The sequence below is a fragment of the Hydractinia symbiolongicarpus genome, chromosome 12 (genome assembly GCF_029227915.1).
Source record: "Hydractinia symbiolongicarpus strain clone_291-10 chromosome 12, HSymV2.1, whole genome shotgun sequence".
Taxonomy (NCBI): domain Eukaryota; kingdom Metazoa; phylum Cnidaria; class Hydrozoa; order Anthoathecata; family Hydractiniidae; genus Hydractinia; species Hydractinia symbiolongicarpus.
The window spans coordinates 10,625,532-10,639,958 of record NC_079886.1 but is presented as its reverse complement, the minus strand read 5'-3'; positions in this window follow the sequence as shown (position 1 = coordinate 10,639,958).

Sequence of the window (14,427 nt, the reverse complement as noted above, 5' to 3'; positions counted from 1 at the left end):
TCTGATAACCGAGCACTTCATATATTCTTGCTATCAAACTTCCCAACTTTTTAATGATGTCCTATCACAACTACCATGTTAGCATGTTTCTATTGGATTCTGATTCTGCCAATGATTAAACAACTTTTGATGCTAACAAATCAATAAAAACGCCGACACATGTAAGAGAAAAAACTATAGCAGATTTTGGGGGCAAGGAGCGGTTGTTGCCACAAAGTACAAACTTTGTATAATAACAACATTGATTGGAAACAACGCATAAGAACAAGTCGAACGAAATTGACCTTGAATTGTTTCGCTTTAAAGCGTTATGAGGTTACAGATTGGGTTTCCGCGATAATGGTAAGTTGATAATACCTAATTTAATAACATATAACTTTCCACGGTTATATTTTAATCATAAAGTCTTTTCTGTTTTATTCCATCATGCATTAATAGACTTTGTTAATTAAAAACAAAGAACAAGAAAGATTCTTGATACTTTGCAGTTATTTTTTGCTACGAATGCAAGGCAAAAAGGCCATCGAGTAAAAATACAACCAAGAGGTTATTCGCGTCTGGGAATCTTTGTAGATCTGTTTTTTTTACTGTTTAATCTTTTTTGTTGAGTTACATAAGATAAAATAAATTGTGTAAGCTTTAACAGAGTTCAAAGGTGAAACATTGTAAAAACTACGGATAAATAGGCGTGATAGTTGACGTTTTAACACAAATCGGATATATATAGCTCTTCTCGTTGTAGAAAAAGAGTTCATGTTGATTATATGTATAAGATGGTATCAGAAAAAAAATGCATTATCACGAATTTTATTATTGTGAGGAAACCTCGCATCCTAACAAAACACTAACAAATGGAAATAAATTTGATTTTTGATTTTTGTGGTGATGTCAATAGAACAACCAATTCGAAAAGACTTGTGTCTTAAAATAAATTCTTTAAGTATTGTCGACAACACTTATGGAAGGACATGGCGAATCCTTGTGAGACGTGATTTTCCTGTTATTTAGATAAAATACGATACGTCACAGCAAGCAATACAAAAAAGCACTGAATATACTACTTTTATTTATTTAATCACGTGACAGCTAAACTACACTCCAAATTCAGTGCGTGCTCTTTTTTCGTAGTCTTTTTTCCAGCGTATTTTGAAAAAGCTGATAGGCCAAAAAGAAACAAATTAAAAAATTTCTAAGGCTACGCTTCAGCTTATGTTGAGCAAGCTTTAGAATGGCGCTGGACATTATACTGTTTTTATGCCTATCAATTAATTATTGCAATGCAAATTCATTTTTTCAGAAGAATGCTTGTTCAAGTATTTCGGAGATTTTTTCTCACCACTTGTTTTCATATTAATATTCTAATATTTTGATATTGCTATTTTGATATTGTATAGATGACTTTCAATGTTTACGTTTTTCCGGGATTTTTGCACATGCGCGATACAAATCAGAAAAATCGACAGGCAAAAAAATGCAGACCGTAGGTAAAGAAAGTCAAATTATGGTTGAAACTTTTGTATTGTGGCTACTAGCATCTTTTCATTGATATATGAGCTAAATCTAAACTACATTCAAGCTATATTCTAATTTCGAGATCAAAAGATGCCTCTAACTGAAAATAAAGTTTGGAATGGACTGGCCCACGACTTACCGCCAGCATTATTTTGCCTGTCGATTTGCGTAAGAGGTCTGGGGAATATAAACAAGTCGTCTGTAGGAAGTTTTATATTTTAAGTAAAATCAAACCTTTTATAATTATATTTCAAAAACTTGACATTGTATAAAGTCATTCCAGTTTACAAAGAAATTATTATTATCACGAGGAAAAATTCCATTATTTCACTCTATAAGGAGTAGGCATATGACTTTAAATCGCACGTAGAAACCAGAAGTCTTCCTGTTTTAAATAACTTCCTGTCACTTTATTAGGTTATAAGTAAAGATGGCTCTGAAGATAATCACCATCCCCCATTGCGTTACTAGTCAATTATTTTTAATTCTGATATCATTCGGTATGACATTAAGATATACATCATGATATGGTTCTGTCTGCTCAGATCATGTTAACAGAAAGTTATCATGTTATCAAACACACAGAAAAAAATAACGACGTTTAAGGAGTTGCATTTTGATCCTGTAATGACCTTTTGGAAGTAAGGTACATTCCAAAGAAGAATTAAATTAGGTGCCCACGTTGTTAATTAGTAATTAAAGTATATCCTGCCTTGAGAACACATAAAACAAAGTTAACAAGAATTGAATTACACCATTAGCTACATCAAGAAGTCATGTATTCCAATTGGTTTGGTTGTGCTCTTTTGCTTGTACAATCTTTTTACTGCATTCAAGCTTACCATAAGAAGAAGATTGCGGGGTATTATTGTAAAGATGACTTATCAGGATACTATAAGTTAACCAATGGTGTTAAGGAATTTACAGCTTGTCCATCAAACACACGATGCAGTTGCTACTTTCGGCAGAAATGCACAATGCCACTGGAGAAAGTTTGCTCAGATGACGATTTCTATTTTCCCACGAATCGAAGTTTTGCTTTGAAATTTCGGTCTGTCGCCACGCAAGTTATGAACTCAAATAGCTCCATTACTGTGCGTCGTTATGGCAGTGTAAAACAGAGTTTTGAATCAAGAACGTACTCGTCGAATGAAATTATTTTGACACCAAGAGCATTTATTAAAAGTTCAACGATAGTGATGCCTAATGTGAATGGTAGCTTTGACGGGGTAGGGTGATATTTATTTTTATTTTCGCAGTAGTTTTAAGTGGCAAATGTTTTGCTCAAAGAAAGTATTTATTTAATATTTTTCTTTTTTTCTCATAGTACGTTAATGCTAAAAAGAAAGGCGAGCCTGAAAAATGCATTAAAAGACCCAAGAAGAACTTCGAAATTTTTTCGTACTCTCTGCGACATTTTAAACCAATTCGTACAGAAATTAACTACAAAGGAGACGTGACTCAAGAATGGTATTCAACTGAAAAAGAAGGACCTCGCACATCAACAACTAAATGGAGATTAAGATTTGACAATAAACGAAAGTTGATTGTGCCCGTCTCTCTGGTGCGTGAAATTAAAGTCTACCAAATTGAAACTACCTTTAAGATCTTCTATTATGGTTTTCGTGTCAAGAAAATTAAAACAAGAACAGTACTACCTCAAGCATGTCAAAATTTGTAATATTAGCTGAACAGATGTCGTAGATAATACGTGTTTGAAGTCTTTAACTAATACATTGTGGCTGTATTGAAGGTGTGAGTGAGGAAAAAAACCTTGAACATAAAATAAATCTTTTCATCAGCTGATTTTTTTTTTGTTTTCAGAATATCATCCAAGTTATTTTCTTTCTATAAACAGCAATATTGTAATTTAAACTCCGGGGGTTAAATATAGCATATGACATGTTATAATTTCCATTTTGTAAATAAATGTATTGTTTCAAAAAACGACAATAAAAAAGTTAATTTGTTCTTCTACATTCCGCGTAGCGCATTATTACATGGAACGATGTTTAGATTGAAAGCATGGTTTCCTTCTGGCGTTAATTCGCGTTAAGAAAGCAGGCTTAAATATTAAAAAAACATTTCTTTTAACCCTATTTGGTCCGGAGAGGGCCCAAATTTTCTCATTAATTAGAATCCTTCTGTAAGGTTTCGACATGTTGGAAGAGCGATTTCCCAAATTTTGTCGGATTTAACCCGAAAATTGGGACAAGCCGGATTTTCGGGCAATTTTTCGCAACTTTTCATGCGAACTGTGTAAAACCCAGGAAAATATGTTTAATAACTTTTATTCGACGTTTGGAAAATCCAAACAGAGTGTAAAAATTCGCTCTAGAACTAAGTAATTAAATTTTAAGCAGAAAAATTTAGCAGAAAAAAATTAAGAATATTGTGTGTGAAAAATCATTTCTACCAACAAATTTTTTAAAATAGCGGACGAAAAAAATCCCTTTATAAAAGATTATATATTCAGTCTACTCCACATTGCCCTCGTTTTATAAAAAAATACGAATCTTTAATCTTGACCGTTTTCTTTTTTGATTTTGCCCTCTTCTTTAAGCAAATCCGTAACAAATGTTCTCCTCGATGTTATTAGACATATTTTATCAACAGCTTGTAAAGAATGCAACTGCACGACCAAATGTGGCAATAGACGTAAATGCATGAAAAGCGATCTTTCATGCGCGGAGTCTTGTGGATGTAGCGGGGGATGTAGTGGGGGGTGTAGCGGGGATGTAGCGGGGATGTAGCGGGGGATGTAGCGGGGGATGTAGCGGGGAATGTAGCTGGGGATGTGGCGGGGGATGTAGCGGGGAATGTAGCGGGGATGTAGCGGGGATGTAGCGGGAGATGTAGCGGGGATGTAGCGGGGATGTAGCGGGAGATGTAGCGGGAGATGTCGAACAAATACAACTATTATTCAGATAATACTCGTTAATAACTTTTAACTATTTTTAATCATCGCTTTATATGTCTATAAATTTGAATCTTCTTCAAATTTCCTTTTCAATGCTAAAATGATCGTATGCTGAATAGCGAAGAAACCGCAGACGTCAGCATATTTAACTCCCATCACTTTGTAGCTTGAGACATTTCTATGACATGTTTCTAATGTAAGTTTTAATCAGCATCGATTGCTACGAAAAGGTTTGGAAGTAATTTCAAACATTCCAAGTACGTATTTACCCACTGATAAGGAATCAATTATATTATTATGTATGGTTTATCCAAATTGAGGTTCTGTTAAGACAGTACCAGCGTGACCCGTAAGAGTATATTTTGAGGTAGTATTATATAGTTCTAATATAATAAAGTGAAATATGTGATACTACAAAGATACATCCATTAGAAGCCTTTTCAAGGTATCTTATTACAAAGTATGACTGAAAAAAGAATTGCATTCTAATGGTAATGTCATTTAACAGGAATTTTGTTTATTTTCTACAGGTATGAAGGAAATACTTGGTGAAGTTTCAGGTACATCGAGTACAATCAGAGTCGTAGTAGACAGCACGGTAAACCATAGGATTATAAAAGCACTACATTGAAAAGATTGGGAACCGGCGGAGTAAGCGTGATTCTTGACTGAAAGCGGCGTTAGAAAGCGTAAAATTTATCCAGGATGAATATACTACAGGGGCGCACCTAATATACGCCCCTGTGATTTATCCTGCATAAATTTTACACTTTCATTTCCCTTTCCAATTTCAAAAAGTCCTTAAACAAGGCTTTGCGACGTTTTGTTGGCGAAAATGTCCAGGGGTTAAACAAAATGGTATCACTACGACAACAAATGATGATGATGATGATGATGATGACAATAACGAAAGAGACGATGGTGATGTATTACAATTATAGGTGGAGTCAGATGCTGCACACTTGTAAACGAATGATAACAGTATTGTTACTCTAGATTGAAAAATCAAAAAGATTGAAAATATACGATAGCGATTGAAGCGTTTTTTTCTCTTTGTTAATTGGTCAACTATAAACCGGCGTTAGATGCTACCCTAAATGGCGGGTGACCAAATTTTCAGGGTAGCAGAATACGGGCTGGCGGAGAAAGTTCCGGTGATAATATAGGACGGGCTTAAAAATGCCCAAGTTAATTCATTTGACGGATTTTCATAAAAAAATATTGACAACGTCATTGCAGGTAGTCGCTGTTCTTGTTTCATACAATCCCTAATAAAACTCCATGTTGTTTTTTATTTTTACTGTCGATTGGTGAAATAATGTAGTAGGTCAAAATACTCAAATATCATTGGCTATTTGTGAAAAACAATGTTACCAAAATAATAGTGTAAGTTTGGAATTGTAATGTTTTATTACGAATGGTTTATCATTCCTTAAACATGACCTTTCAGAAGGTCTATGAAGATAAAGCAAGTAATCCAAACTGCAGAACGTGACAACGAAAGACATTTTCTATCCATTTCAAAAAACCCTTATTAGCAAAACTGAAATATAAATATACGCTTTTCAAAAATTTAACTTACCTGTTATGTTTATAAACATGAGTACACGAAACTTACTATTTTTAATTTATCTAAGCGTGGGTATCTTCCAACAACGTCCCCAGGGTGTTGTGGCCCCTGAGCCGTTATTGCGAAGGCAAAATGCCCTGGGAACGAGGTTGGGTATCTTTGGCAATGACACTAAGTACAAAATCTAAGTATAAAATAGTTTAAAACTAAGTATAATTTGGGCTGCAGAAAAATAAAATAATAGTCTTTGTAATATGAGTGATAACTTGTCCGATAAATTTTTACAACTGTTTTCATAGGTTTCATAGGTGTTTCGCTATGATTATGTCTCACAGCCCTGAGAGGGGCCTTTGGTTTTCATCTCTTTGTGTTATATCTATATAATACTTTTAGTTGAGTATTTATGTTATATATTCTTTCCACTATATGCTGTATTTCTTCCTCAAAGGTGTATGTGATGTTTTAAATTTATTTATTCATTGTTCAAGTTGTGTTAATAATACACTTCTTCATGGGTGTTCATGTAATGTGGTGTGTATCTCCTTCATTATTTGTCTGTTTATTACTTTTTATATTGTCATGGTATGATTTTTTGTATTCAGTCTATTTTCCTTCTTTATTTTTATATTTACTTTTTATAATTGTTGCATTATTTGGTTTAACGTCTATGAATTTTTTACGTTTTTCCATTTGAAATTGAAAGTCAATAAAACCCATACAACATTATTTTCTTCTTTCTGCATGCATTTGACGCAATTTTATCCAAGGTTTCAAAAGAGACTTTTTCACAAGAATTTGATCTAGTTAACAAACCCATTAAAAAAACTTTAAGAACTAACGATGCAGGGAAGATAAGAATTCATTATAAACATACAGTGTGGAGGAGAGAACTTGAAGATGACTGTTGATGACACGATGTTATAATTTATTTAGTACATCAGCTGTTCACAGAAATCTTAATTGTTTTCAGTTTTAACAAATGTTTTCGAAACGTTACGAAGTAAAAACAAATGCAAATAAAAAATTTATATAGTCAGGGAAATCCCCTTAATCACTTAAATTATACAAAGAATTAAACTTTTAGAAATTTATATCAAATGGCAGTTTGATTATAGGAAATTCCCTCAAGTAGATTTAAGCTGTAGCTTTAGATTCCGTTATTATTCTAGCCACAAGTAATAAAATGACAAATTCTGAAATCATCTATCGGTGAAAGGTAAGTTTGTAAAATTGTGGTCCGTTATCAGGGTCGGTTATCAAAAATTTCGTGTACAATCGTCTGACGAGAGTGCACGACCATGGTCGTCCTCGGGTAAAGGCGGCTCCTAGTCATCCTCGGGTTAAGGTGACAAGGTTTGGTGCTGCCTAAAAGTACTGCCCGACCCTATGCCTGTAAAAGGGATTGACCACATTTTTGCGTCATCCATTATGCTTTTTTTTAAAGTGTAGCAAAATTGTTTCAAAATGTGTTGATATTCTACACCATGAACGGTTACACTACACCATAGTTTTTGTATTTATTATACTGGTCGTCTTTCAAAAAGTGTAATGTCAATCGCCATCTTTCTCTGTCTTTGTAACTTTGTCTTTTCTCCCTACAGCTTCGCCCGTCGTGGAATGAAAAAAAGGTAAATGTTCGTCTGCTATGTAGCTATTCACAAAATGGCTTCTGAACAATTTTTAAAATTAATACGTGAAAAAGTAGAAGAAAAAAAAATATTTAGTGTTTAAGAAAAGTAATGGTAATGTTAATATCCTAATTCTTATAGACCTTTTTACTGTTTTACGCCAAAATTGATCCACAAACTAAAAATGATTGGATTTTGGCAAGATTCAGCACAGTAAACAAAAGGCATGCCGAACACGATGGCACTAAAATATGTTTTTTATTAAAAACTAAAATTATTTTTTTGCATTCTAGACCCTGAAAATACTCTTTGAACTTAGAACAAAACAAAGAATCGTGTGATTATTTGCAAATACAAAGCCATGTAAAGCATATAGAATTCTCTAAAAGCCTGTATTTCTTACCAATAATTTTTGAAAGTTATCATAAAGAGAAGTTGAATCTTAAAAACTTATGACTATGCTTTTTAAGCCTCTTTAAATTTTTAGGGTTAGTGTTTTTTCAATGATTGGCTAATATGGAGGCTAATTTAAAGATAAGGCGGTAAGTATAACTTTGCTAAATAGCGCGTGGTTTTTAATCACGTGTTCTGCGGTTCATTCCATAGCGCATTCGTGGATAAACAATGTCGATGAATGTCTGTTGTATGCATTTAGAACAGACGACTCGCTTTAATAATAGATATTCTTATTTTTAATCCGTCTAGTCGGCAGGGCGTTCATTTATAAGCAAACAAACACAGTAAAATTTGATCTTTTGTCTTTGACCTTACTACGTCCTTACTACGTCCTGAATTGCTTTGAACTAATGAAATTATTTTTGTTTTAACTTAAGCGATGTTTCATTTATCTTAGAATATCGCGTATAACCATGTTCTTGCTCTTAATTAATACTGATGTTATGTTCTTATATTTTAAAGTTAACCTCTATATGTCACCAAGATAACAAAAGAAACTGTATTCTTGAAACTAAAGAAAGAGAAACTTTTGCTTAACAATGATGCCGTTATGTTTGTTTAATAATTTTTATGTACGGTTAGCGATGAGCCTCGTCTGACGCTGTTAGGGGGTCTCTTTTTCATGCATAGGAAAACTTATAGAAATTTGCACCGCGTAACAACATCAAAATGCATAGATCGTCTGTCTTGCAAGTTATAAGAGATGTCGAGTGACTTGTATAATTTCTTAAGAGATTATTATTGTCGCAAAGAAAAGTCGAAGACTGATATCGCTTCTATAACTTCTATACGAGGCACACATAATTCTGCGGCGTTGCTAATGTTCCTATACTCAATTCATCTGCTTCTTTATAGAATTTGGTTTTCATTCTAAACTTCATATAACTCATTGATATTCTTGCAAGTCAGTTAAGGCTATCCTTTTTAACGCTGATATGAAGTTCCGGATCATTTATTCGTCTCTCAACCTCTTTCTAAACCTCCATTTCCGACGAAAAAGGATAAATATCTGCAATATGAAAACTGACTAGTTATTCAACATCCTCTAACTTAAAGATAATTAACTCCTATATATACGGAGGTGTGGCACTCGAGGGCTAAAATATGCTGATATCAGCAGCAAAAAACTGAAAATCATAAGGCAGAACCACATTTTTTCAAAATTACCCAGGGTTCCTCGACGTTGTCCGTCATATTGGCCAGCGCTGAAACTGAAATGGAACTAAGGAAGCCTTAAGTAATTTTTTTTTCATTAGATATACAAGAATTTGAGGTAGCCCATAATGAGAAGTAAAGAACAGAAACGCCTTTCTGATGTCTGATGATGAAAGATGGTCGCACCTGGATAATATTTATTTTGTGATTTTAAGCTAGCTAGTACCATGCCATGTAACATGTTATTAAACAATGACGTGATAAAGTACAAAAGCTACCTAAATATGTTATTTTTATGTAGCTAGCTACACAAAAGATTTTTCAAGGCATTCTGTTATTTTAAATAAAGATAGCTAGCTAGCTATTTGGACTTCCCATAACAGTGAACATTCAAGACTTGAGTATATAGCTAGATAGGTATGTAAGGCATTGCATGTTGGTTAAATATGTTGTCGCAACAAACAGAAACATGTATTTCATAAATAAATTTCTGCAAATGTTCAGGTTTCTTTTATCGAACGGGAACCTATTTTTCATAAATAAATTTTAACCTAACGGTTTCTTTTATGAAATAACAAAATTTGGGAGAGTAGTGATAGCCAGAAGTAATATTCGCTTGGAGCGGGACGACCCAAAGTCTCTGTCCAGGTTAACCCTATTCGGTCCGGGGTTTTTCGAACATACTATGACCGGGGGGGGGGGGGGGGGGGCGGATTCCGCCCCCCCCTCAATAACTTTTCATAAGGTTGTTCAAATTGAATCAAACTTGGCACACTTATAGTACGTCATAAAAGGAACAAAATGGCGGCAAAAAAAATTTGCTTGCGTCAGCACATTTTCTGTGACGTCATCAAAAGCTTGAAAATTGTTAAAAATGCCACTATCTGCTTAAAATATAATTACTTTTGTTCTAGAGCGAATTTTTACATTCTGTTTGAAGTTTCTGATAGCTAAATAAAAGTTATTTAACATATCTTCCGGTTTTTACATGGATCGGATGAAAAATTGCCAAAAATTGCCCGAGAATCCGTTTTTTTCCGATTTTTGGGTAAAATCCGACAAAATCGGGAAATCAGATTAGTCACGTGTTCAAATTATTCAAAATGATTCTTCTTGATGAAACAAAGTTGTGTTGCAAGTTTCAAGTTCTAAGGATAATCCTAACAGGAGTTATTATATTTTCCCCATTATAAGGATTTCATAGAGATTTTTAGGGGTAGTTTCGAGTAATGGCCAATATCAAAGCCTCTGAAAGGTATGGGACCTAAAAAATTAGCATGCAGGTGTCTAATAGATAAATGTTGAAACTCAGTAAGTATCATAGCCATATAACAAAGCAATCAGGAGTTATTAAAAAAAAACCGTCAGGGGGGGCGGAATCCCCCCCCCCCCCGGACCGAATAGGGTTAAGACTCAGTAAAGGGTAAACTGTGTCACATGGAGGACACTTAGTGTAATGTGTTACAAATCAAGTGGAGTGCTTATTGCATTAAAGATACAGTATATTTTTCATAAACCAACATTCACAGGACTTACGATGAAGCATATTGGTACTTCTGCAAAGCAAATACAGTTGAGCATTTTTCATTTTGCATAATAAGTTCCTGTGGAGATTCAAAAATTAATTGTGAGTGGCACTAGGCTGAGCGATTAGTGCAAGTAAACGTGTTTCAGATCCAGGTGGACAAAAAAATAACTTTCTAATCACTTTGTATTTATACGGCATAAAATTTAGATTATGTATATGGCACTGTGCTTTAGAAGCACATTCCTACTTTCTCTGAGCTGGATAAGGTATTTGGTCCTAAACCTGGGACACATTTTATCTGTTTGAATTATTTTTAATCCTGAGAATCACTTTGAATGTTTTCTGTACACATGGCTTGTCAAAATTGATATACTGTCAAAAACAGTTTATCGGCATCTCCAAAAATGGCTAAATTCAGGAACTCAGAAATTATGATAGTAGTAAAAAAAAATATTTGGGTTCATTTCATCAAACTGGTCTAAAAACATATAATACCAAGTTTTAAGTCATTATTTCAATTTTTACTGAAGTAATAGGACTTTTACTTAGTATAGTTTTAGCATAGTTTTTCACACCGCTTACACCAAAATGACTGCAGGGACTAATGGGTTTGAAATTAATTTATAATATTTTAATAACAACCTTTTTTTTCTGATGTGTTTTTATTTTCCTGCAAAAGTTGTTGCATAGCTTATGTATATGACATTAGGATAAGGATGAAAAAGTTACTGTGGGACATGGTTTTTAAACCTTAAAAATTTCCAGCGAGAAAAGCGAGAAATTTGAAAACTAAAAAATATGTGTAATATAATTTTAAAAACTTTTCCTTTTAAGTTTTGACTTTTAACCCAGCCAAAAAGCTCAGCCTTGTCCTTTCATACTTAGTCTAGCTAGCCAGGGCCAAAGAGTTTAATATTCAAACTATTTTACTGAGTATTAAGTAATAAAGGCTAGGACAATCCTAAATCTAGCTATAGGGTAGCTAAGCTACCTGTAAGAACAATATCAAACAACGTCGAGGCGGTTCTCCTTTATAAACAAACCCGGTGGTATTTTGTAATAAGTACCAAATTTTATGTGTGAATTTATTGCACTAATGATTGTAACCAAAGCGCCCTGTACGTAAATCCTAAAAAATTATGTCATTGGCTCACTCTTTACGACTGACACGTAACAAAGACGCCGTACTTTGCTATTTTCCGTAACCTACACCGAGATTTGGGTGTGATATATATCAGAATTAATTGTCTTTAATTTATTCACTAAACATTTATGAATAATTTAGTAGTGGTTGTAACGATTTGTTTCAGCTTGTTACTCACAAACCTAGCAATTTTGTAAAATACAGAGCCTTGGGTATTAATAAGTCTCACTTTAAGTAAGTTCTTATGAGCTTTTAAAGTTGGTCTAGCACTTTATGTATTCGGTGTTGTCTAATTCCGAATAAAATTTGGTAAAATTACTTATTAACTTTATTTGCTTTATTTGTTTCTTCTTTACTGTTTCTTTCATCTCTTGGAGTGGTTCTTGACAAGTTTTTTGCAATATTTTTCGTGTAAACGGTGATGGGGATCTTCATCGGTAGGTGATTTTAATAATGAGTTTTATTTGAATATGTAGTTAGGAAATAAAGAAATTTTTAACTGTACTTTAACAAGCTTTTTTAACAATTTCGTGAGATATGATCGATAAAAATTTTCGTATCAAAAAATCGTTTTTTCCATTAGCAATTTATAGAAGCGAAAAGAAGCGAAAAGAAGCAAAAAGAAGCAAAGAAAGGGAAGAGGGGCGGAAAAAAGGGGTAAATACTGTTTCCCTTAAAATGTCAATTGTAAAACTACTTGGTTGTGTGAAAGTAAAGTCAAGGGATATTATGGGGCCAAATTTACTTACCGTTGACGGTTTTTTTTTAATTCTCAATGAAACATCTTTTGCTAGAAATACTACTTCTGCACCAGGCACTGAAAATGCAACTCTGGGGACCAGATAGGTTTTTCACTACGCCATCTTTCACCCTTGCTCTCATAAACACAAATACTTTTTCATAAAATTGATATGAAAAATTGTTGACATAAATATATAAAATTAAAACAACAATCACTGCATATTAAGATTACTTTCCAACACCCTACAAATATTTCATGCACGCCTTAGTTTTTTTTATCATTTTCTTCTCTTCTGTTTCAATTTCAGTTATAAAGTTTTTACGTCAAGCTATACCGTGTTGCCACACTAGAACAAAAAGTTGTGTTAAATAAATATACTATTTCATACCACCTGGTTTAAAGCTAGTATTGAATAAGAGTAACAGTGTGACTCGGTGTTGAACGCCAGGTTGAGCGCTTAAGTACAGGTAAACAGTTCCAAACATCAGGGTGTGGATTTTAGTAAAGGAATACGGTATGTCGTAAATGCAGTGTGCCGCTTACTTACAGCGATAAATCTATTTTATATAGTTATAGTTACAGCTCCAAAGTTTATAGTCAGTTTAAATAAAAAATACAGCTTACTGTATGCGGGATGTATGTCAACTTTTGCACAAGTTTTTATTGGAATAAAAGTTGTAGTTACATAAGTGCATCACAATTAATGAATCATATATTCGATATTAAAATTTGATATTACTATTTAAAAATTTTGTTCCATCCAACTGTATTTGGTGTTATACTTCCACTAGCTGTAAAAAACGTGACCGGGTGTGGATAAACTAACTCCCCGTTTTTCCAATTATTTTCTGATAATTATGGATTTCGCGCCGACAGACAAAATAGGGCTATTAGTACTCGAGTTTTGTCAAGCTTTTGCCAAACGTTGTAACGACCTAGCTGCATTTAGCATAAGAACTATAAATTAATAAATTTGTTGCAACCAAACTGTATTTGGCTACTTTCACTTTTTAGCCAGGGAGGTAAAAGAGCTAAATATAATGAATAAGGCCAGCTACCTATCTGGATAACTTTAGGATGCTCCCACAATATCTACATTTGCAGCCAAGATCAAATTAGTTTGTTTGAGATTTATATATCATTATAGCGTCACAATATATTTCTTAATATATAGGAAACAAACACTACAAAAATAAAAATAAAACAAAAAGATCAAAAAGCGACCTACAAACCTCAACTCAATACTACCGCACCACTTCCAAACTAAAATCATCTAAGGCTTGCTTTGGAAAAAATACTTTTTTTATGCAGTAATATTCAAATTCCTAATGAGCTAAAATTTAAAAAAGCAGCTTACAGATATTTTCGAACATTGTCGATTCTAAATACAAAATTTAAGAGACGCTTTATGTCTGTAGACTAGCTCCATGCCCTTGGAACCTTTGTATTTCTCATACCATACATAAGATTTAGTCACTAAAAATGCTATTCCTGCATATTAATTTATACAAAATAAAGTTTATCACAGAATTTCCAGAATATGTAATAAAATCTATTAAATTGAAATGTGTTATTTAGTCCAGTGCAAGTTTAGAATCTAATTCTACAAAACATCAATTCTTTCGCCATGTTGGATGATTACTCAAATAATCCTTACTTTGTCAAAAATCGCAGTTTGAACCACATTAAATTTACACACAAAATTTCGTACGAACAAAATTTGGCGATTTGTAAAAGTCATGACCTTGTGGAAATTTCAGATTTTGCAAAAA